Source organism: Tenrec ecaudatus, chromosome 1 (genome assembly GCF_050624435.1).
Source record: "Tenrec ecaudatus isolate mTenEca1 chromosome 1, mTenEca1.hap1, whole genome shotgun sequence".
Classification (NCBI taxonomy): domain Eukaryota; kingdom Metazoa; phylum Chordata; class Mammalia; order Afrosoricida; family Tenrecidae; genus Tenrec; species Tenrec ecaudatus.
In genome coordinates, this window is record NC_134530.1 from 137,238,657 (window position 1) to 137,263,468 (window position 24,812).

The following is a 24,812-nucleotide window of genomic DNA, read 5'->3' on the forward strand; positions in this document are numbered from 1 at the left end:
TCACAATCCATACATTCATCCAGTGTATCAAGCACATTTGCTGCCGACATCATTTTCAAAACATTCTCTTCCCACTTGAGCCTCTGATAGCTACTCCCCATTTCTCCCCCTCCTTTTCCCACTCACTCTCCCTTGATAAGTTATAGATTATTTTTTTCCATATTGTACATTATCCTCCAATGTCCCTCACCCACTTTTCCATTCTTCATCCCCAAGGGAGGGGGTTATAGGTTGATCCTTGTGATGAATTCCCCTTTTCTCCCCCATTAATCCTCCTGGTATGTCTATTCTACTCTCATTGTTGGCCCTGAGGGGTTTATCTATCCTGGATTCCCTGTGTTGAGGGCTCTCATCTGTAGCAGTGTGCATGCTCTGGTCTAATACAATTTGTAAAGCAGAACTGAGGTCTGGATAATGGGGTGAAGGCAATCCCTATTTTTAATTCCCAAAATATCACCGTGTTTTTTTGTTTGAGCACAGCTTGGGAATTATAATACCACACATAGCAATGTACAGATAATATTCCCTTTTGTTCGATAATCATGACTCTGAGACTTAGGACAGTGATTGTAATATAATGATTCAGAAAATGTCCATTTATATTGAAAAACAAACTAATAAAATTTCCATATGCATATTCATCTACAGAGTTATATTATCAAGCCAATTTCAGTTAAAAGGTAAAAGAAGTAGCAGGCTTCAATCTCATATGAATAGAAACATAATTAACCATTTACATATTTGAAAATGAGAAAATCACATAGAAGCTATTATTTAATTATCTGGATCTGCTAATGAACACACACTAAAACACCTCTTCAAAGTTTTTGTTCATCACTCAGGGTGAGGTAAAGTAACTTGCTAAGGCTCTTCAATACAAAGTTGTTGTATTCTCTGTGCAGTAATTGGATGGGAGCATGCAGGTGAGGTACACAGGACTCTAACTTGGTGATTAGTCAGGTTTGTCATACCCTTGAGTACTTAAGTTAGTCATCTCAGAAGCAGGAACAGGGAACTTCCCAGATTACCACGAAAGAAGTGTCCTCAGCGAAGTACCTATAGGATCCTCGCCCGAAGTGGCAAAGGCAGTAGAGGCAGCAGAGGCTGAGGACCGGAGGCTATAGCTCAGAGACCAGGAGACAGAGCAGAGGAACAGTGAGGAGATTATGAGACACAGCAATGGACTTACTAGCCCCAAAACTACTAAAGTCAAGTGCCTTCAGTCAGGAGGCTGGATTGCTGAGTAGGTTGCTCTTTGGGCATCTAAGTGCATGCTAAAGGAGTTTTGTAACACTGGCCCAATTGGGGCAACGGCCAGGGGATGCTGTGGCTGAAGGGTAAAGAATAGAGCAAAAAGGAGGATCAGGAAGAGACATCGTGCCTGTGTGGCTGAGAAAGGGTGCTGCTTCGGACAAGAGCAATATATCCTGTTACGTTACCTAATGAACTCTCATAATAATGCAAATCATCCGATGTGGACTTTGTGTGCCAATTTTAATGAATTACTGAAAGTGGTAGAGACGTAAGAGTGATGTCGTACAAGTGGTTGGCTGTGCACAAGATACCACCGAGTCAGTTCTGACAGATAGGGACCCTGTGCACAACAGAACGAAACTCTGCCTGGTCCTGTGCCATCCTCACAATGGTTCTTATGCTTCGGTCCATTGTTGCAGCCACTGCGTCCATCTGTCATGTTGATAGAAGCATGTCTGTCTCACCTCTGCCACACAGGAGTCATGCTGGGCTGTTGTGTACCATACTTCTCCTTAATATACAGGGGAGGTGAGAGGCAGCTTCTACATTTCTTCACCATCTTTCACTCCTTTCACTTCAAGATTTGAAATAAAGGTTAGAGAAAAATAATTTGTGTTTTACTGAATGGAAATTAGGTAAATTTTAATAAGAATAGTGTAGTTATAGACAATGACGTATTCTCAGAAGAAAGTTAAGATAAAGAGTTCTAGTTGGAGCTTGAGAAAAAATTTAATTTTAAGCACTTATTTCAACAAATGCATACATCAATATATATACCAATAATGTATACACCAATAAAGAAATACTTATATGGGAAAATTCTAAAATTTATAAAATAAATATCTGCATCATTATTTTTAGAAAAATATTTTTATGAAAATAAATATTGTATTCTTAGTCATAGCAGTCATGGCAAATAAAAGTAAATTTTCAAATTTATGTAAATGTAGAAATTAGAGACCCCCAAACCAAATTCCTTTGCCAGAGTTGATTCCAGCCCTTAGAAACCTTCTAGGACAGAATAGAGCTATTTCATAGGACGTTTAAGGCTGTAAATCTTGCAGAAGCAGACTGTCTCATTTTACTCCCACACAGCAGGTGGTGGGTTTGAACTTCTGATCTTTTGGAATGGCAGCTGCATCTTTTCCCCATGGCACCACTAGTTTTCCTAGAATAATAGAACTCCTTTTTTTGATCTTCAAGAATTTGCTGAGAGCAAGGCAATGCTCAGGAAGGACAAAATCTCTGTATTTTCATGTTAAATGCAATCCACTCTCCTTGACATTGGGGGATGCTCAATAAATATTTGACAAATGAAGGATCGGGCAAAAAGGCTGAGAGAAGGAGAACTCAATACATTTGTATGAGTGGTGACACTGAAGTTTATATTTTCTAATATGTACGTTTTACTTCACCACTTCTTCTTTTCCAGACTAAAAATAATCTATAATTTAAAATGGCTTTTGAAGTGCAATGGTTGAGGATAATTCAAGCAAACTTTATATTACTGTATTAAAATGTGGAGTTTATATTGCTGTATTAAAAAACACATTTTGAAAAAATCCATTTGATATTTAAATTTACCTAAACTGCATATTTCACTTGAGACTCTCTATAAGTGTGAACACGCAAAGGGAGAACAAAGTGACATACAGTGCGTTCGGTTTTTAATATGCCAAGATTCCATTTATCCATTTACCTCTATCTCCATTCCAACAGTAGCTCTTCAGGAGGAAAGAGAATTATTTCAGTATAGGCAGGTCTCAGATTGAAAAGTAATGTAAATTCCAGTGCTAGTCTTCTTGTTTGTTTGTTTTTAAGATAAAAGAATCATTTCAAATATTTACATGTAACACAATGTTTCTGAAGGTAAACCATGTGTGTTCAATATAAAGAGTAGCTTTTGTGTTTTCCCCCTCTGATATATGTGTTAGTTTTAAAATTCAGAGGTAACAGATTATTTTTTCAGGTTTAAAAATGACAAATGACTCAAGGGAAGCCCATCCGCGGTACAGGGCAGAAATCCACGGGGTTTCTAAGACGGCGGGGCAGACAATATCTGTCCGAAGCACTGCAGGAACTGGCGACCGTGAGCACTCCTGGGCCTAACTCCAGGCCTAAGAGTCTTGGGTGGACCTAGGAGCCCGAGTGGCCCTGTGTTTGGCTGCTAACCTAAAGGTCCAAAAGAGACCGTAAAGTTTCAAACTCACTGGCTCTTAGAGGTGACAGAGTTAAAGAATACGAAGCTGTGACAGCTTGCACCCATAAAGATCCATACCCCTGGAAACCCTAGGGGGTAGCTCTACTATGTACCCTCAGGTCACTGAGAGTCAGATTCAACAGAACAGGCTAGCATTTGGGGGTTGGGTGTGGGCTAGAGGAATCTTCAATGTAACATAGCAGGTGATTCTGCTGTACACTGAGCTTGGAGGCTTAATAACACTCGGGGCCCTTCCGCTACCTGCCTTAAATTCACCTAAACTATTACCCCAAACCAAACTTACTGCCATTGAGTTGATCCAAACCATAGTCACCCAATAGGATAGGGTAGGTTTTCCCCTGAGTTTCCAAGATGGTAAATCTTCACAGGAGTAGAAAGTTTCAGCTTTCTCCCACGGAGTTGCTGGTGGTTTTGAACTGCTGACCTGTGGGTAGCAGTTCAACGAGTAACTCACGAGGCCACCAGCTATTAAGAGAGTGATATTAAATGAGACCAAAGAGTATCATATGTCACTTGAAGACTGAAGTCATTAGTACTGATCCCTGACCAATGTGCTTCAAGTAAAAACAATAAATCTCTTTTGTTGCCAACTGGAGTTTTCTTGATACTTAACCAATGGGTTTTGGGAGAAATAATATTTGAAGAGCTAAACTCTGAATAGATTAAATACACTTAAACTGTTCTTTTCAATGAACTGCTGATTACTCATAAGTCTAAAAGTAAATTCATTGAAGAAACTAGACCACATTTTAAACGTTATGCACTTTAAGAAAGCAAATTAGAAAATAGTTCATAATTTTTGGATTTGGAATTATGTAAAAATGAAGCTGATAATAGAGTTGTTTTTGTTTTTATTTTTAACTGTTATTACCTCCATGTCACATGATTCGGAGTAATTGTAATTTTAATTGGAATATCTGGACTTTCCAAATTTTCCACAATGAATATGTATTGCATTTTAATAAGATAATAAATGTTATCTTTAGTGATCACTGACAGTTCATTTGTATGAATTAGTTAGAATTTTCATTTACATGATTAATAATGCTTTGTGTATCTATTCAATAACATCCCAGGCTTAACGCTTGGCTCATGAAAGGATAGTTAAGACAGATGTAGTTGTAGCTCACAGTACATTGGAAGAACATATATAATTAAGATCTCATCAGAAAAATGACAAAAGAGAAGATAAAAATGATTCTTCAAGACCATAAAACGAAACTCCCAATCTAGCAGAAGGCATTATGTGTTGGACTGCTAACCACACGTCCGCAGTTTGAAACCATCAGTAACTCCAAAGGAGAAAGACCAGGCTTTCTGCTCCTGTGAAGTGACAGTCTCAGAAACCCACAGGGGCAGTTCTACTCTGTCCTATATGGTCACCCCGCGTGGAAATAGACTGGATGACAGGTCATTTGCTTCTGAGTTTCTATTAAGCAGAAGTCATTAAACTGAAACCTAAATTTGAACTGAGAACTGCTTGGGGAAATGACACAGGGGCAATGTCTGCCGTTCTGCTTCACTAGGGAGAAGAATCAAACTCCACAACAGCCCAAGGCCACATCCCACAAGGCAGCGGTCAGATAGGCCTTGAGCTGCCAACTTCTTGTCTAGCCGGACACCAGCCTTCCTTCCCAAGTGACTCTCCTGCAGTGGAGAATCCTTTTATCCCACAAGGCAGCGGTCAGATAGGCCTTGAGCTGCCAACTTCTAGTCTAGTCGGACACCAGCCTTCCTTCCCAAGTGACTCTCCTGCAGTGGAGAATCCTTTGTAATGGCTGTAAAGAAGTCGCAGTCTTCTCGGTTTGGCTGGCCGCTGTATCTCTCTGGTCCTTGGCTTCTCAGCCACACGATCCCTCGGCCCCTGTCTTACTTGGGAAAATGCTACGATGCTCCTTTAGTGATGACAGGCACCCGAAGGACACCTCACCTTGCAAGCCCGTCCTGTGCACAGGAGTTCAGCGTACTAGCTCTGGGCCAGGAACCTGCGGTTTCATTCACGATCGCAGCAGTCCTCTGCCCTGCCATAGCACCTTGGCACTGCTCCTTTACCACCTGCTCACACAGGCATCTCAGAGGCACTTCACTGCTTCATCTTCTTTCTTATGACCACGAGGCTCTCCGCTCCTGCTTATGAAGTGCTTAACTTTATTCACAATGGAATGGTAAAAACAACCAAACCTTTCTGTAATGGGCTGGGTTAACTAGAGGAACAAATCCAGTGGCACTCACATATGTGTAAGAAACAGCTGTGTGTCAAGAAGCAATTTTATGTGGATGGAGAAGACATCCCAGCCTAGTCCACCTCGAGTCTGTCAGTATGAAGACACACTGGGCCGGCTGCAGGCTCACATAGCTACAGGGAGATGGTGCAGAAAGATGAAGTGAGATGCCTGGAGGTCCCAAGGCTGTGGGTCCAAAGTTTCATGGATGCAAGGTCAGTGAAATGTGCCTGAGGGCCAGCAGCTCCCCGAGTGTGGCTGCCCCTGGAGACAGGCAGAGTCTCAGGAAGCTGGAAGGTGAGGTGGCAGAGAGAGAGAGAAACAGAGCTCACAGTGTCTCTCTCATACAAAAAGCCGACACCAAGGAAGTACCATCAAGCTGAGAGGTGGGCCCTGCCTTATCTTACCCAGGAGTGTCTAGTTGACCATCACACTCTGAGCATAGTCCCATCTGGTCATATGGAGGGATTCACAAAGACTATGGAGAGAAGAGCCAGGCTAAATGATTTCACTTCACTACAAGCCACCTCTGGCTCCTCGACCCACTGTCACTTTTTGTACATGAAGGACTAACTACTTCCCCTTGTTCATAATGGTATCCCTTTCAGTTATAGGTTTTACAATCCCAGTTAACCCTGCTAACACCTATTCACAACGGAATCACATAATTTTCTCACAGCTGCTCCCACCTTCTCTTTCTCTGATCCGCTAGTAAAAGAGGACATCACTCGGTGGAAACTTGACCCCTCATGTGAGTCTATGCACACCCGTGAAACTTGTAAGCCACGCACTTTGTTTTTACAGCCTCTATATCCAATTTCTGGATTTTCCACCCCAATGTTCCAGTACTCTGAGTAGGCACTCATTTTTTGATGTGAAAAATCTTTATTTCAGTTGGAATTTTTAGACCCGAATCCATACACAAATCCAGTCCAGAGCAGGCCATCAAAATTGCAGCAGTCTACACCACCTCACAGTGCCAAGTCTATTTCTTCTCATTCGCTAAATTTCAAGTTAGGTCGGCTGTAGTCAAAGGAAACATTTCGTTTGCCCTGACGCAATAGAGAAGGGGCTTGGCTACTCACTAAAAGGTTGGAAGTTTGGGTTTGGGATTGTAATCCCCGCCTCCCCTGGGGTGGGGGGAATGTAAATATAAATAGAATTTGCCAAGATATAAGGCCACTAATATAATCAGGGTTTAGACAATGAAGGACCTTGTAAGTAACACTCATACATTTGGATTATGTTCTGAAAACAACAGGAATCAACGAACAGGTTTTAATCAAGAAATGTCATGATTAGACTTGTGTCTTTGGAGGGGAGTGCTCTAAAAATTAGCTAGAGGGTTAAAGACTTAGATTATTCCTAAAATTGTGACAATATCCAGGTAAGACGCAATGGAGGGTGGGACTAATTACAGAGAGCGCGAGCTAGAGTAAAGAATGAGAATTGGAAGATTTGCTAATTATTTGTATTTCAGGTTAGAGGAAAATAAGAAAGCAAAATTCTCTCTGGCTTGGGGAATGGAATAAATGGCAATGCTATTTTCAGGGGTGGGTAACAGAGAGAGAGAGAGAGAGAGAGAGTTGGTGAGGCAGGAGGCGGGGGAAGGTGAAAAGTTCCGCTTGAAGCATATTACCTTTGAGGATCTTGTGAACTATCCAAGAGGAAATGTCCATCAGGGAGCTGCATATCCCCAGGAGCCTTGGCGATGTAGTGGTGACATGTTGGGCAGTTCAAAACCACCACCTGCTCCCTGGAGAAAGACTGGGCTTGCGACGCCCATAACCAGTGCCAGGCTCAGCAAACCATAAGGGGATACTATGAGTCAGAACTGACTTGATGGCACGGAGCGTAGACCATAGATAATGAGCAGAATTATGACATCCGCTGGTGATGTAGGAAACCATGAAAATGAAATGCCGTCCTAAGGGCAGAGACAAGAAGCGGAACTGTGATATAACTCCGAGATATACCAAGGACACGAAGATAACTGAGACGGAGTGACCTCAGAAACAGCAGAGACGTGTGTTTAATATTGCCATGAGGGAAGACACAACTTGAACCATAAAGGTTTTGAGCAAGTTACTGTTTACCTGAACAAGAACAATGTCATCACAGGGGTAGAAGCCAGAGGGCACTAGTTTAAGGGAAAAAATGAGGAGCAAAAATGTGACAAAAGTCTAATATAGTTTCAAAAACCATAACCATGAAGGAAAAGAGAACAAAGATGTGTGTGTGTGTGTGTGTGTGTGTGCATATACTTTTTAAAAACATCCTCCAGCTGTTTGAGTTCGAGGAGCAAAGTGGTTGCTGTTAAATGCTGCTTCCCACCCGCGATAACCCGGCACACCCCCGGCACACCCTAGCGAAACCCGCCCACTGCTGGTCTCTGCGGAGAGCTAGGACGTGTGCAAGTAGAAAGAAAAGAGAACCTAGAACTTATTTGCATGCAGTGTTTAAATATACAACGATTGAAAGTAAGTTTTAAAAATCTTCATTACAAAATAGTAAAGTAAAATTGCTTGAAATCATAAACAAATTATCTTCATTAACTATCCTTTCAAACATGCTTTTAGTCTTAGCTCTATTTGTGTGAACAAAAATACAAAGGTCCAGGAATGTTTTCCCCCTTTTTAAGCACGAGAAAATATGTACTGAAATATAACACAAGTAACTGGTCCTTTGTGAGGTCAAACCCATATCTATCAAATTTCAAAAGTCATAATTAGTTTTTTATTTAATTAATTAATTTGAGGGTTGAAAAGACTTCTTATAACAGGCTGCTATTCTATTTGATTTATATTTTCCTTAGTTAATACATTATTTTACACCATTCAGTGCTTATTTCTTGCTTATGTGTTGGGTTGCTAGCCACAAGGTCAGCAGTTCCAAACCACCAGCCACTCTGTGAGAGAAAGATGGGCTTTCTACTCCTGGAAAAGGTTACAATATTGGGAACTTGCAGAGATAGCTCTCCCTTGCCCTATTGAGTCATTATGAATTGGCATTAACTCAATGGCAGTGAGAGTGAGAATGCTTATTTTTAATTGATCTAGTATGCCTTATTACTTACTATTTGGGGGAGAAAGGTAGGTTGAAGACATGATATAGCAATATGGTAAACAAATAAAATGTAAATTTTATAACATTTCATTCTATTAGGTCTTTCTTTCTTTTGCTTTTGATTTAAGAAAATAATATGAATCCAAAAGAACCCTAAAACATTTTATTGCTCATTACTACAAGAATTATGTGACTGATTCGCTAGAAGTTAGCCCCTAACCTCTTGAATTTTAATGTTCCTTCAGTTTTGTTTTCTCCAGTGGGAAATAGTATTAGGCCAAAAATAGACTTTTAAATAAGAACCTATCATAGGATTTATTTACTGAACACCACCTACACTTGAATAAAAGCCAGAAAATTAGGTGAATGCTACATTACTCAGTGTCCACCCACAAGGGTCAGGCCACTTGTAGTCCAACCCTAGGAGAGTGGGTGGTGTGGGGGCAGACCTCAAAAGCTGTTTGTACTCTGCTCTCCTGTTCTCAGAGGGAAGACCCTACAATTTGGATATTTATTTGTCTAGGAAAATTACTGGAATTTATAGAACACTTGGGTGCACCAAGTTACACTTACATCGAGTTCCTTAATGACTGCAGTGATACAATTGAGAAAGTTCCCCAAAGACTACATGGATACAATTTATTTTTGTACACCCCCAAAAAATGAAAAAAAAGGAAGAAGAAAAAAGCAAACCAGATAGTGTAGCCTACTAAACTTATTAAGGTCAAACTGTTAAATTTATAAGATTGATTATATTATTTTAAAAATAGAAAGAGCATACTTTAAGCTCAACAAAAGGAACAAAATGTATCTCCTCCCCTCTTTTCTCCATTTTAAGTTTTCTCTCTGAACTAAAAGGCCAAATGAAGAGAGAGAAGACATTGCACATCGTAAGATAGAAATACTGGTAACAATTATTCATTTATGAATGCAGAGAACTTACTTAAGTTCTGCCGACTGGGTATAACGAAGGATATGGGGATCTTCTAGTATCTGAAAGGGAGGGGTCAAGTTACACTTTTGGGTTACTGGGGAGAGGCAGAGTCACGAGAATGCCCAGTGGTTTGGGGCACTGCTTGCTTTCATTCTCTTTAGCACCCACTGTTACTCCTTTAAAAGAGAGAATGGAATTTATTTGGGGAGTAAAATGAATCTTATCCTACAGGCTATGTTTTGACAGCCTAATAGAAGGAAAGATGTTTCAATAATTTATTAATTTATCCTAAAGTATTTTTAGCATCTCCTTAAGAGAGTGTGTATACCCTGCAAGCCCTTAAAAGCCTAGTGGTGTTGTGGTACGTGTTGGGCTGCGATCTTCAAGGTCAGCAGTTTGAAACCACCCTGCCGCTCTGTGGGCGAAGCAGGGGCCTTTCTACTTCCGTAACCATCTCAGAATCTCATCGTGGCAGTTCTGCCTTGCCTATATGGGTCACTCTGAGTCAGCATTGACTCGAGGGCAGTGAGTTTGGGGTTTGGGGGTTTGTTTTTTTGGTGGGTGAGCAGTGTGTTGGTAAGCTCTTAAAGATTCTCTGACTTAAATATTACTATTTCAAGACCAAATGGTGTCTGAAAACCTTTGAAGTGTTAAAGAAATCCATATTAAACAATTATCTGACAATGATAATTGTAATATTTTATTATTATTTTATATATTACTGCCTAAGAGAAAAAAAACAAGCAATATGGGCTTTGTTGCTTCTGAGCTAGATGGCCACTTGTTTACCTTCGAGCCTTTAAGACCCCAGACACTATCTCTTCACCAGCCTGTGAGATCACGAGGTGTCGAAGGGATCAGGTATAAGGCATCATCACACACACCAAAAAAATCTTACCATAGTGAATGAAGGGGGAAGTGCAGAGTGGAGACCCAAAGCCCATTTGTCGGCCAATGGAGATCCCCTCCCAGAGGGGTCTAGAGGAGGAGATGAGTCAGTCAGGGTGCGACATAGCACCGATGAAGAATAGAGCTTTCCTCCAGTTCCTAAATGCTTCCCCCCCCCCCCCCCCAACTACCATGATCCAAATTCTAGCTTGCAAGTCTGGATAGAGCAGAGGTTGTACACTGGTGCATATAGGAGCTGGAGGCACAGGGAATCCAGGGTGGATGATACCTTCAGGATCAGGGGTGTGAGGGGTGATACTGGGAGGGTAGAGGGAGAGTGGCTTGGAAAGGGGGGGCCGATTACAAGGATCTACAGGTGACCACTTCCCTGGGGGATGGACAACAAAAAAGGGGGTGCAGGGAGACACCGAATAGGGCAAGATATGAAAAAAATAATAATTTATAAATTATCAAGGGCTCATGAGGGAGCGGGGAGCGGGGAGGGAGGGTGAAAAAGAGAACTTGATGCAAAGGGCTTAAGTGGAGAGCAAATGCTCTGAAAAATGATTAGGGCAAAGAATGTACGGATGTGCTTTATACAATTGATGTATGTATATGTATGGATTGTGATAACAGTTGTTTGAGTCCCTAATAAAATGTTTTTAAAAAACAACAAAAATCAAGCAATCTGACATCAGTGGACCAGAAAGGTCATGAGACAGACGGAAGGATTGGAAGACTGCAAGCAAACCCAGGGCACACTAAGAGAAGGCTGCGTGGGAGCCTCTCTGCAGTGGGGGCCCAGAGAGGCACTGGTATGGGATAGGGCACAGGGCTTCCTGGAATGGAATAAAAAAATGAACATAGGGTCAGATTATTAGGGTAATTCACCAAAGGGTTGTTTATAAAACAAATCGAGGCCATCTCTTTCCTTATTTCATGTGTAACAGTGAGCAGCACGTGACCCCAGGAATGCCTGGACAATTGGTTTCTGAACAAGCGGAGAGTTTCCCGACTGTGAGGGAACAGTGGCATTTAGGCGAATAGGGTTTTGAGATAATTCTGGACAACCACAAAGGAAACAGAAAGGAAGGGATGGTAAAAACGCTAACAATACCGTAGTCTCTTATTTTCTCTGTAGTGAAGTCCTGTGCACTTCGGCCTTTCCCCACCTAAGGCTTTGAAAGAAAAGCTTGCCTATTAAAAAGACCCCTGCGTGTACACAGGGGACTGAGCTCAAACTTGGCATCAAGTGTATGTGCTAAAGAGGAAGGTAGAGTATGGACTTATTCTTTATTCAATGGAAACATAATTACCACGTGCTTCCTAGGAAAGTGTTTGACACACTTGGAATCTGACAGTGGATAGCGCCCAGCTCTTGCCGTCACCGTGTACATTAATTACATTGTAGTGGGAAACATGGACGAACCAAGCAAATCCAGTTGGCATTTATTTTAATGCTACGCATTGTCAGTGGGAGAAGGAGAAGTTAAGCTAGAGAGGAACTCTAGAGTTAGACGGTGCTGTGACGGTACAAAGGAAAGGCCTGGAGGAAGCATGTTAAACAAAGACCCTGAACATACTTGCTGGTGAGAGTCCTGATGACGGGAGGGCCTTCCAATGCGCTGCGGGTCGGCAGGCGGAGGGCGCACCGCAAAAGACGAGTGATAGGAAAAGCCACACAGGAAACTCATAAACACTTCCTGTCGGATTAACATCATTCCGCATTTATTATTTAAATAATCAACCAAAGATCAAGAGACCTGCACAGAATCCAAATCAATAGAAGCGTCTGGAAGAGAAGTTTATCTAGATGATGATGAAGAAAAGAGTCAATAACTGAATAAATTTTGAACTTTTAACTAAGATGCTATGACAGCCATCGCCATTGCCATTGAACAGAGTTCCACTCACAGTGATGCCGAAAGGCAAAGCAGAATGAGTCATGGTCTCACAAGTCTATAATCTTTACAGAAACAAACCGCCATGCTTATCTCCAAAGAGCAGTGTTTCATTCCAACCACCAATCTTTTAGTGAGCAGGCAAATGATTCTCACCAGGGTCCCTCAAGTTAAGAATACACCAGACCTGAACTCCCTGGGGTAGAGCCGATCCCTACTATGAGGGATCTTGCTGAGGCTATATGGGAGCCGGACAGCCTCGTATTCCTCCAGTGCAGTAACTGGTGGAGTTGAACCTCGGATTGTGAGGTTGGCAGTTCAAACTCATGCTACAGGGCTTCTAAAAAAATAAGAATAGGCAACTATCAAAAAAAAAGAAGAAAAATATGCAGATATTAGAAATTAAATTTTAAATTGTTGCTTTAAACTTTATATGAGTAACTGTAGTATCTATAAAACTATAAGTATCATTTGTAATGAACGAAAACTCACTGATGAATTCCCAGAGGCTAGTGAGAGTGAATTCATCGCATCCAAAACAGAGAGGCTGAAGGGAAATAACATCAGGCAACGGTTTCTCATTCCTGATAAGCAAAGAACACCCAATTCACTTGCTCAATTAGGACACTGATTGGAAGTTAGTTTTCCATCTCTAAAACACAAGCCACATTCTTAGACTTATTTCAATCGATCAAATGCTGTATTTGGAAACAAAAGGAACAATATTCCAAGTATTCATACTCATTCTGAACACTGACTAAATTTTAGCATAAACTTACTTGAAATAATTTTTCTCCTTTTTCTTCTACAATACTCGTATTTTCTGAAAAGAGAACCTGAGACAAATAAAGATATTTTATTTAAATAAAAAAAACTCAAAAACAAAACAAACTCCACTGCCATTGAGCTACTTCCAAGTCAGGGACCCTATAAGAGATGATAGAACTGCCCCTGTGGATTTCTGTGATTATATAGCTTTTTAATGAATAGAAAGCCTCATCTCTCTTCCATGGAGCAGGCTGATGGTTTCAAACTGCTGACAATGTGGTTAGTAGCCCAACGTGTTTCCCACCACACTAAATACTTATTATAAAGTTATTCTGGAACAATTCTTGGTGGGTCTTAAAAAATCAGTATTAGATGCTTTTTCTTCCCTCCTCCCCCTCTTTATTAGTCATGTTTTACCACACCTTTATAAACGTTGACAAGTTGTATTTCATCAATGAAGCCTTCCTGGGCAATTTATTGATCCCCCACCCCCCTCCAATCTCTCAGATTTGTGCTTGAGGCCATGAGTTTTCCCATATTGTGATATACTATCAGGGTAAACTCTATAAGATAGATAGGCAGAAGTTATTTATTGGCCAAAGTGGAGTAGCTACAATGCCTGAATTTCTGCCATAAGAATAGTATTTACTTGAGTAAACATTATTTTATTCCATCCATTTAATTAAAATGTAAATACCACCAGATGGTATAATGTTCAATCTTTCACACTTTCCTCCCACTGTTTAATCAGATTATGTTCTTTGAAAAGGGGAAGAGTAATTGAGAGGAAGTTATTACCTGGAGAACATTGATGAGGAATCGTTTTAGCTTAGTTTTTAACTAAGGGATTAAAATTACACAAAAGGAAGTATGCACGTCCATGATAGACCACCTACATCATATTTTTGTAACTACCATTCTTAGGTTTTTTTCTACAGTTCTTTGTCATTTATCTTCTGCTTCTTTGGCCTAACAAACTGCATATCTCCTTAAAGTCAAGTACTGTGAGTCAAATATTTTTTGTATTTCAGTATTTGGATCCACGGGAATTTGGAACATAGGCTAACTTCAGAGTCTCCTCTGACATCAATTTTTCTCTTTTCCTTCTTTGTTGTCTTTTTAAGATCATTTGCTTTCTTCATGTATGGTGTTCTTCATGTATTCCAATAACTCACTGGATCTTCATGCAGTCAGTGTTCATTGCATCAAATATATTCTTGGGATGATTTCTAAAATCAGAATGGATATACTGAAGGTCCGACTTGGCTTTCTTGACCTTGTTTTAATTTTTTTCCCAACTTGAACTTGATGGTCTTGTAGCAATTGATTATTCCACAATCACTGGTAGCTTTGTTCTGACTGATGATATTGACATTCTCCATCTTATTTTGCAACAGATACAGTTGATTTTATTCTTGTGTATTCCATTTGGTGAGGTTTGCTTGTATAGTTTCCATTTATGTTGTTGAAAAGGGTATTTTTCTATAAAGTCATTGACCTTGACAAATTCTGTTATGACTCTTTAGCTTCAATTCTGTCATCAGAAACATATTTTCCCACAACTGGTCCTTCCTCTTTGTGTCTAGATTTTTAACTCTAATGACTATTATGTATGAATTCACCTTAATTTCATGTTTTACCTATTTCAGATTATAGAAATTGTAGTGATCTTCAATTTCTTTATCTTTTTCTTTAGGTTGTTTGGATGTAAATCTGAAGCCATAATTATTGATGGAATGAATGGCATGGGGGTTATAGCTTATCTCCTCTGCCTACACAAAGGGGAAGGGGAATTCATATCCACACTAACTCATAGTTACAAACCAGAGGTCAGTCATGCCCCTACCTTCCAACTACTGTTCTCCTATTCTGACAGCAACCATACATTATCTGCCGAGTGTGGTAATGTTTCAGTGATCGCATGTAACTCACAAACAATACTCACGATTATGGAGGTTTGTTAGAGAAGTTAATAGGTCATCACAAATCAGAATCAGAAAGCATTAAGGATCAGTCCCTTGTTTACAGAAGTGCCTCATCTCAGTCATTCCAGCTCCCTGGTCCTCAGCTTTTCAGCCATGTGAACTCTTAACCATTGTCTTGTTCGGTGGTTTGGGAAATCCACCTGTTAGTAACATGGCTGTGATCTCTCATGCCTCTGCTGCCTCCACCACTTCAGGTAGGGATCTCACAGGTATCCCCCTTCTGTTTTTATTTCTTGATTGTCAGTTAAGATCGGCTCCACAAGACTTTGTTAAAGTGTTAAAGGGTGAAGATGTCATTTTGAAGACTAAGATGCACATGACCAAAGCCATAGCATTTTCAATTGCCTCATATGCATGTAAAAGTGAGCCAGTGAATAAGGAAATACTGAAATAGAATGTATACCCTTGATTATGGCGCTGGTAAAGACTACCTGGGAATTACTCTGTTCTTGCTTTTGAGATGGCTCACTTTTATAACCAGGGGAATGACAAAACTAACCACCCATAGATAGAGTTCTCTACACATTATATATTTGTGTTCCTTCATATTCACTAACAACTATAACCAGAAGAGCATACCAAGTAATTATCTTCACGGCAACAATCTTTTTTATAGGGATATGGATATTACCCTAAAAGTAAATACTTTTTATGATGCCATTGCTCCTCAATTTCTCATTCCCAGTCTAGTAACTCATATGATTGTCTACTTCAAAATACTAATTGATCAACATGCATTTCATTTTTAACATTTTTCTGCTTTCCTAGATTCATACTTTCTACATTCCATGTTCTGATTAAGAAATATTTTGAAGTTTCCTCTATTGTTGAGTTGTGCCCCATCAGCAAATGAAGCTCCTAATAGTGCTTCATCCACATCATTAAGGTCAACTTTGTTTCCAGAAGGCAGACCTGTCTGAATCGTATTCTGACTATTTTCCAATCCACTTGGCTCACTTTCTGGCACGGCTTGATGCAGTGTTTCCCTGCTAGTCATAATATTGCAGTGGCGAAGGGTTCAGAAGTAGCCTCCCTTATTCTTGTCCTTATTGTGTCCTAGTCTCAAAACATGCGGAAATGTGTCTACCATGTGTGGGCCTGTGGATATTTGAAATACCAGTGGTATAGTTTTCAGCCTCAAAACAAAACCCAAGCTACCACAGTTTTGCAAACTGGTAGATGAGTACATATTGAATAATATCATTAATATCACTTCCATTTGAAATTTGGCTGAGAAAAATTCAGACACTAGATGGGCAGGGAACAGTCTATGAGCAGAGCACTGCCAGTAATTTAAGCTGGATTCAGAATATACTGTGGAACGAGGATGTCATACGATAGTCCAATCTTAGCTAAAAGTAGAGAGTACAAAAAACTGTCTATCTGTGTTGTATTGACTGTAAAACTATTAGATAATGTACACAGAATAAGAGGCAGCTGCTCAAAGAGAACAAGGGGGTGTTGAGGGGTTTAAAATGAAGAGAAGTATGTGTCAAGGTTGTATCTTTCAACCATATATATCTAATCTATATGCTGAGCAAATAATCCAAGAAGTTAGGCTGCATGAAGAACACAGCATTAGGTGTGCAGGAAGGCATATCAACAATCTGCAGCATATAGCTAATACAACCTTGCTTTTTAAAAGTGAAGAACACTTGAAGCATTTACTGATCAAGGTCAAAGACCACCACCTACATTTGGATTATACCTAAACATAAAGAAAGTGAACATTTTTATAATAGAATCAATAAACATCATGCTAAGTGGAGAAAAGATGGATGTTATCAAATATTTCATTCCACAATCAAGATCCAAGGAAGCAGAAGTCAAGAAATCAAATGACCTCTTGCACTGGGAAAATCTGCTCCACAAGATTTCTTTAAAGTGTTAAAGGGTGAAGATGTCACTTTAAGGATTAAGGTATACATGACCCAAACCATAGTATTTTCAATTGCCTCATATGCATGTGAAAGAAAGCCAGTGAATAAGGAAATACTGGAGTATAATTTACACCTTTGAATTATGATGCTGGTGGAAACTTTCTCTATCATGGATTATAGCACAATGACTTGGAAGAAGCACATCAAAATGATCTTTAGAAGCAGAGAGAGTGAGATTTTATCTCACATAATTGAGACTTTGTGGTAGTTGCATGATCTGGTGTCAACTTGAGACTATTGGGAGTGAAAGGGTAGAGTTTGGCCTGTCAATCAGGTCACAGCTTGTTGACCTGATATGTAGGCATAGGTGGAGATGGGTGGTACACTGGAAGCCAGACACTCCTTTCGCTGAGAAACATTCCTGTTGACAAGTCGCGTGGGACTGTGCTGATGGGAGCCAGAGCCTTGGAGTTGGAGAAGCCACCTGGGGACCCACGCCAACTCTAAGATGCTTCTACTGCCACTGGATCCATAAGACTTTTCACGTACTGGCCTATGATCCTCCTGCATTCTGCATTATTCCATGTGCTGCATGAGTTTGAGGAGGAATTTGAAGACTGTACCAGACATATGGGCTGATATCAGACTTATGGACTTGATCTGGACTGGGCTGGGATGTTTTGTCAATATACAATTGCTCCTTTATACAAAATTCTTATATGCATATGAGTGTCTCTGTATTTGTGTCTCCAATCAACCTGGACTAATACAGATGAGTTATCAGGATAGATGAGTGCTTGGGGAAGGATATTGTGATTGGTAAAGTAGAGACTCAATGAAAAAGTAAAAGATTCTCAAGGAGATGATAGGCTGACATATTAGTTGCCACAATGAGCTAAAACATAGCAATGGTTGTGAGGAAGGTGAAATACTGGGCAGTATTTCATTCTGTTTTACATAGGGTCACTATTATTTGGAACAGATTCAATGACACCTAGCAAGAACAAAAAATAAGAAAAATAAAATTATTATATATATAAAGGCATATAATTACTTATAATAATAATTATGCATAGTATATATAAATTGTTATTACTGTTTAAGTATTAGATAAGAATCAGGTAGATCCTGAGAACAAGCCAATGGTCATTGAACAAGTACTAATTTAACAAATGTTTACTGCTGCTGTTGTCTCATACTGTGTCATTTACAGTTATTAAGAAAAGTGAGGTGTGGAGAAGGCTTAATTGTTACCTTTCATAATTATTAGCATGCTAAGTGATGCTTTGGGGAATACAGCGACTGCTCCCAAAGTAATACACTCTCAAAAGTGATATGTGTGTGGAGCTAAGAGGATAAGGCTTGAGTCATAAGACTGTTCTGCTTTAAACTTTATTTTATTTCAAAGTACATGTTACATTTCATTGCCAATCTTTTATTTGAATTGTTTTTTGCTCAGCTTCTCTCCATTTCTGGGCATTTCTAGTTGTACCAAGTGATTTTTTTCTTCTGCTTTTATTTCTAATTTAACAATTTTCTCTTCTAAGTGCATCACAATGGTGCATATTAGTATCCATGGACATTTCTTGACTCCTATTAATTTCAAGCACCATTCACCTCTAGCTAAGATTTTGAATGGCATGTGTACTTATGGAAAATCACCTTACATTCTAAGCCTTGACTACCCCACCTATGAAGTGGGTGATGAGTAGGAGATAGTGAGGAAATGGATTTCTGTTTATCAAGTGGACAATTTGAATATTTAATATTGTTATCACTACCAGATACATCCATGGGTATTATTTTTTCTAATTTTTTTCCTTTTTGATAACTAACAATTAAGTTGTTATTTCTTAAACTAGATGTTGATGCAATAGCTTGAGCCTAATAATTGCATATAAATTCAGTCAATTTCAACTCACTGCATATGTGCTTTTAGGGTAAGATTCAAATCTCCTACCCTCTAAGCCACATAGTTAAAATTAACAAATAACTTCCAAGAACAGTTTGGGGTATAAGATGCAGATCCTTCTCTTGGCTCCCTGTATTTTTCTACCTAGCATCTAATAATCATGCAAACCAAGTTTAAAAATTCTTATACACTAATTTCAAATATTAATATGACTGAGAATTTTCCTCATGTAGTAGTTGATCCAACTCACATACTGAAATGTTTGATCATCTGTTATGAGGGGCATCAAAAAGTTCATGAAAAAATTCCATTACTGTTTTAGACAGGTTTCTCTAGAGAAACAAAACCAGGACACTTATGATTTTATATATATATATCGATATCTACATCTTTCTATATAGAGACATAGATCAATTCACTTCTGTTAGATAGTTAATATACTGGCAATCCTTCAATTCACAAGGACTGCTGGGTGCAAGTCAAGGAAGCAGACAGCAGAGTCTTCTGTAGAGCAATACAGGCAGTCTGGCCACAGGCAGCAAACAGCAGGGTGGGTCACCAACAGTCAGCCAGATGACAGTTCAAGTGATATATTAAAAAGCAGTGTGGCAAAGCAGGTCTCAAAGGTACCTCAAACTATAGTGACAGGGTCCATGGGTTGGGTGTCCCACAGGAAGTGTACTTGCAAATTGAGACAGAGAACTACCTAAGCCATCACAGAACAAGAGACATAAAGGTGAGGCTCGCCAAGCCATTTATCTCTCTGCCCTTCAATTAAGCTGTGACCTTATTAGTCCCGCATGTGCTCCTTGGACAGATTGGCACAATAAGCCTACTGTATATACTCGTGTATAAACCAAGTTTTTCAGCACATTTAAAATGCAGTTTTGTGGTAAAATTAGGGGCCTTGGCTGATATGCGGGTCAGCTTATACTCGAGTATATATGTTACCAATCACAATTAGATTTTAATTCACTATTTTCATTGAACTTTTAAAACCTTCATATATATATAAAATCAGCCATGCCTGTTTGGTGGCTAAAATGCATGCACTGCAAATCTAATATTCTATTAGAGTCTTCTGTTGTATCTCTAGTAACATGTTTAACTAATTTCCTTTCATGTCAGTGCTAATTTTGATCTAATATGTGTCCATCTCTTTTGTATCTCCATAACTCCTATAACATTTTGTGCCACTATTATTGTCTCAGGCCTGTGAGCTCAATCACAACACATTTTTATTCATTCAGAATCCTGGATTTTATTCCTTGACTCTTTTTAATCAGCTGTTCTTATCTTTAGATTCTTCTATCATTCTTGAGAGATTCTGTCAATTTAGACTAGGGCTATGGCTAGAAATTTTCCATTAAAAGCTAGTCTAAATATATTTCAACATCCCCCTCAAATTTTAAGGGTGATTTTTTTTCTCTTTGAGTGTAGCGTCAACAAATAAAGAGGGTCTGAGAGAGCAAGCTCCCTCCAGTCCCTTCAAATCCTAGTTTTTCACTGACTGTGACTGAGACAGAAACAATCTTGGACTCCCAATGTTCTCCATTACAAAGCACAGAGATATGTAAAAGTTGAGAGGAAATGGTCTTTTGTGTGGAATGAGGTTCCCTTGTAATAGAAGTTGTAGAGTGCCAAGGAGCAATCTCCAATAGCACATAACAATACCGATCATACTATTCAATGTGTAGCTGAGTTCAAAGTATCTCTTGATTCATTAAGAATTAATTGTAGCCAAGTTAATTGGCAATAGGGGCTCATGGAACTTTCCTCATAATAAATCAGATCTCAACAGCAGATGTCCCTATGAGAGTAACCAGAAAATCAATATTTACTCACATGGTGACAAGAACTCAGTGTACAGTGTATAGTTCTGACCCCCACCCCCAATTATCAATAAGAAAAAAAATTAACCCTGTTGGAGATAACATCTCGACTAGAATTAGAGAGAGGATTGTCTTAACTCTTTTAATTATCATGCTGTTTTTCAGGGACTCTTGCGTTGGTTCCAACTCATTGAACCCCGAGTACAACAGAAGAAAACATTGTCCTTTCCTGAGACATCTTTAAAACTGTTATGTTGGGGAACACTGTTGCAGCCTCTGTGTCAATCCATCTCTTCAAGGGTCTTTCTCTCTTGCTCTGCCCTTATATTTTACCAAGCATGACATCTGGTCTCTCCTGATAATATTTACAAAGTACAAGACACAAAATATGGTACCCTAGTTTTGGCTGTATTTCTTCCAAAATAGAATTGTTTCTTATTTTGGCAGTCCATGGTACTTTCAATATTCTTTGCCATCACAATAATTAAAATGCATTGATTCTTCTCTTGTCTTCCTTAGTCAATGTCCAACTTTCCCATGCATGTGAGGCAAGTGAAAAACTAAGGGTCAGGTGCACCTTAGTCCTCAAAGTAACAGCTTTGTTCTTCAACACTTTAAAGAGTTCATTTGCAGTAGATTTACACAAAGCAATGCACCATTTTGTTGGCTAATTCCATGAGCAGTGATGGTAGAGCCAAGCAAAAAAAATCCTTACCAACTTCAATCTTTTCTCCATTTCTCGTGTTAGTAAGGGTAGACTATAATAAAACCAATTCATAGACACTCATGTGTATAGGAAAGAACCTTATATAAAGAGTAATTGTACATTGAGAAAACATCCCAGCCCAGTCCAGACCAAGTCACTAAGTCTGATATTAACCCATATGTCTAGTACCCATCTGTACATTCCTCTTCAGACTCACGCAACACATGGAATTATGTCAAGTGTAGGAAGATCACAGGTCAGTAGGTGGAAAGTCTTGTGGATCTAGTGGCAGTAGAAACATCTTAGCACTGGCCGGGGTCTACACATGGCTCCTTCAGCAATGCCTTGCAGGGAGTGAGCCTATGTCCTGCCTCCAGCAAATTATTTATCTTCTTAGTGCCTCCAAATGAGGTCATCAAGCTGTGACCTGAATGACAGGCTAAGCTCCACCCCTTCACTCTTAAGAGTTTCAAATTGACAACAGCTTATGTAACTACCACAACCATATTGTTACCTACTGGCCCATTTGTGCAGATGTGGATTTTCTATACTTCTGAGTTGTAATCTGTATTGAAGTCTGCAATTCTTGATCTTCCTCATCAAGTATTTGGTCTTCTTAACTTTCAGCAAGCCAGATTATTCCATCTGCATGTCACAGATTGTTACTGACGCTTTCTACAAATCTGATGCCAGGTTCTTCATACAGAGCAGGTTCTTGGGTTCTATGCGCAATATAAGTATTAAATAGGATCCCTGTTTATGTAGTAGCTATGATTTGGGCTGAAATCCTCATGGTTGGCAGTTTGAAACCACCAGCAGCTCCACAAGTGAAAGATAGGGAATTTTACTCCCATAAACAATTACAATCTTGGAAATCCACAGGGATCACTATGAGTCTATGGCAACAAGTTTGTTTTGGGGGATTTATAACTATTGACTAAGTTAGGCAAAAGGATATGATCCTGACATACACCTTGCCTGATTTTAAGGCAGGCGGTGTTCCCTTGGGCTGTTTGAATGGCTACCTCTTAATCTGGGTACAGGTTCCACACGAGTGTTCTGGGATTTCCATTCTTCTGAATGCTATTCTCAGTTTGTTGTGATATCAACAGTGGAATGCGTATGAACAACCAAGAAAACAGACATTAACCAAATAGTCCCTGCTTTGAGCCAAGATTTATCTGATGTCAGCAAGGGTATCTCTTATTCCATGTCCTCTTGTGAATCAGGCTTGCTCTTCTTTCACTGTACTGCTACAACTATTGGTGAATTATCTGGTTAGAAAATTTCCACATTCTGTTGTGACACCTTTCTTTAGAATGGTTACAAATATGAATCTCATCCAGTTGGTTGCCTAGGCAGACAGGCAGCTGCCTTCAAAATTTCTTGACATAGATTAGTGATTAATCATCTTTTTTTATTTTAAGAAATAATTTCATTGGGGGATCCTACAGCTCTTATAACAATCCATATAGCAGTTGTATCAAGCACATTTGTACATATGTTCCCATCATCATCTTCAAAATATTTTCTTTCTGTTTGAGCCCTTGGTATCAGCTCCACTTTTTCCCTCCCTCCCACACCCTTTAACCCTTATGGACCCTGATAGATTATAAATTGTTATTATTTTCATATCTTACACTTCCCAATCTCTCCCTTTGCCCATATTACTGTCCATCCCATGTGGAGTTGGGGAGTTATAAGTTAATCATTATAGTCAATTTCCCAATTCCCCCCCTTGTCCCCCACTCTCATGGTATTGCTACTCCCATACTGTTCTTGGGGAGGGGCGGTTATCTGTCCTGGATTCCGTGTGTCTAGAGCTCTTATCTGTAAAAGTGTACATGCTCCAATCTAGCTGGATTTATAAGGTGGAATTGGGGTCATGATAGTGGTGGGGAGGAAGCATTAAAGAACTAGAGTGTTATGCTGCATCCTTACTTAATCATTCTGTCCATGTAGCCCTTCTGTGAAGGAATATTCAATTATCTACTCATGGGCTTTGGGTCTCCACTCTGACCCCCATCACTTGCATCGATATATATACTTGGGCTCTTCTGATGCCTGATACCTTCTCCTGTCAACACCCGGTGATCACAAAGGCTAGTGTGCTCCTTTCATTTGTAGGGTATCTTTCTTTCTCCTTTTCCTTTTTCTCATGGGTATCCATGTAGGATAGGCAGAATAACCAATGCTGAAGAGAAAACAATGGGGGTACATAGGAGAGGAGGAGACGGGAGAAAGGGAGAGGGGAGCCAACAAACTCAGGGTCAAGGGAACAATAAGAGATCTAAAATCAATGGTGAGGAGGCTGTAGCATGCCTTATGGGGAGTGGTGGTTGGGGGGGGGGGGTGAGGAACTAATCCCAGGAGTCTAAGTGGAAAGCAAGTGTTTTGAGAATGATGAGGGCAATGAATGTATAAGTGTGCTTTACACAATTGACATGTTTATGGATTGAGATAAGAGTTGAATAAGCCCCAATAAAAGGATTAAAAATAATGCCTGCTGGGTTTGATCAAGTGCAATATAGCTGAGAAAAAGCACTGAAAATTGAATGAAGGTTGAACATGATAGTGAGACAAGAGGAAAGTGAAAGGAAATAGAGGAAAGAACTAGGATGCAAACAACCTTTCTAGATGTATAAATATAGGCATGTACATATGTAAATATATTAATATGTAATGATAGGGATATAGGTTTATGTACATCTATTTAAAGGTTAAGTACTAAGATAGTAGACAGGCATTGGGTCTCTACTCAAGTACTCCCTCAATGCAAGAACACTTTGTTCTAATAACCTGGCATTTTGTGATGCTCATCTCCCCAACAGGATCATTGAAGTCAAAATGGGAGCATAAGCAAATGTGATGAAGAAAGCTGTTGGTGTCGGGCTATTAAAAGATAGAGTATCTGGGGTTTTAAAGGCTTCAAGTAAGATAAGCACCCCTCTAGCAAGGAAGCAACAAAGCCCACGTGATTAATTATCTAATCACCCTGCACACCAATATAACTATGTTTCTAAAACCAAGATGATAAGATAGTGGTTTAGAGAGATTAATTTGGCGACAGCAAATAATTGTTTAAACTTGGATTCTATTGCAAGAAGTCTGACCAGAAATCTTGTGAGTGTTAGAATTTCCTGCTTCACTGCCATGAGCACAACACAAAGGGTTAATAAATTATTCCCTGTCCCTGAGAACTCAAGGAGAGAGCTATGTAAATATTCAATTATAGCCTAGTTG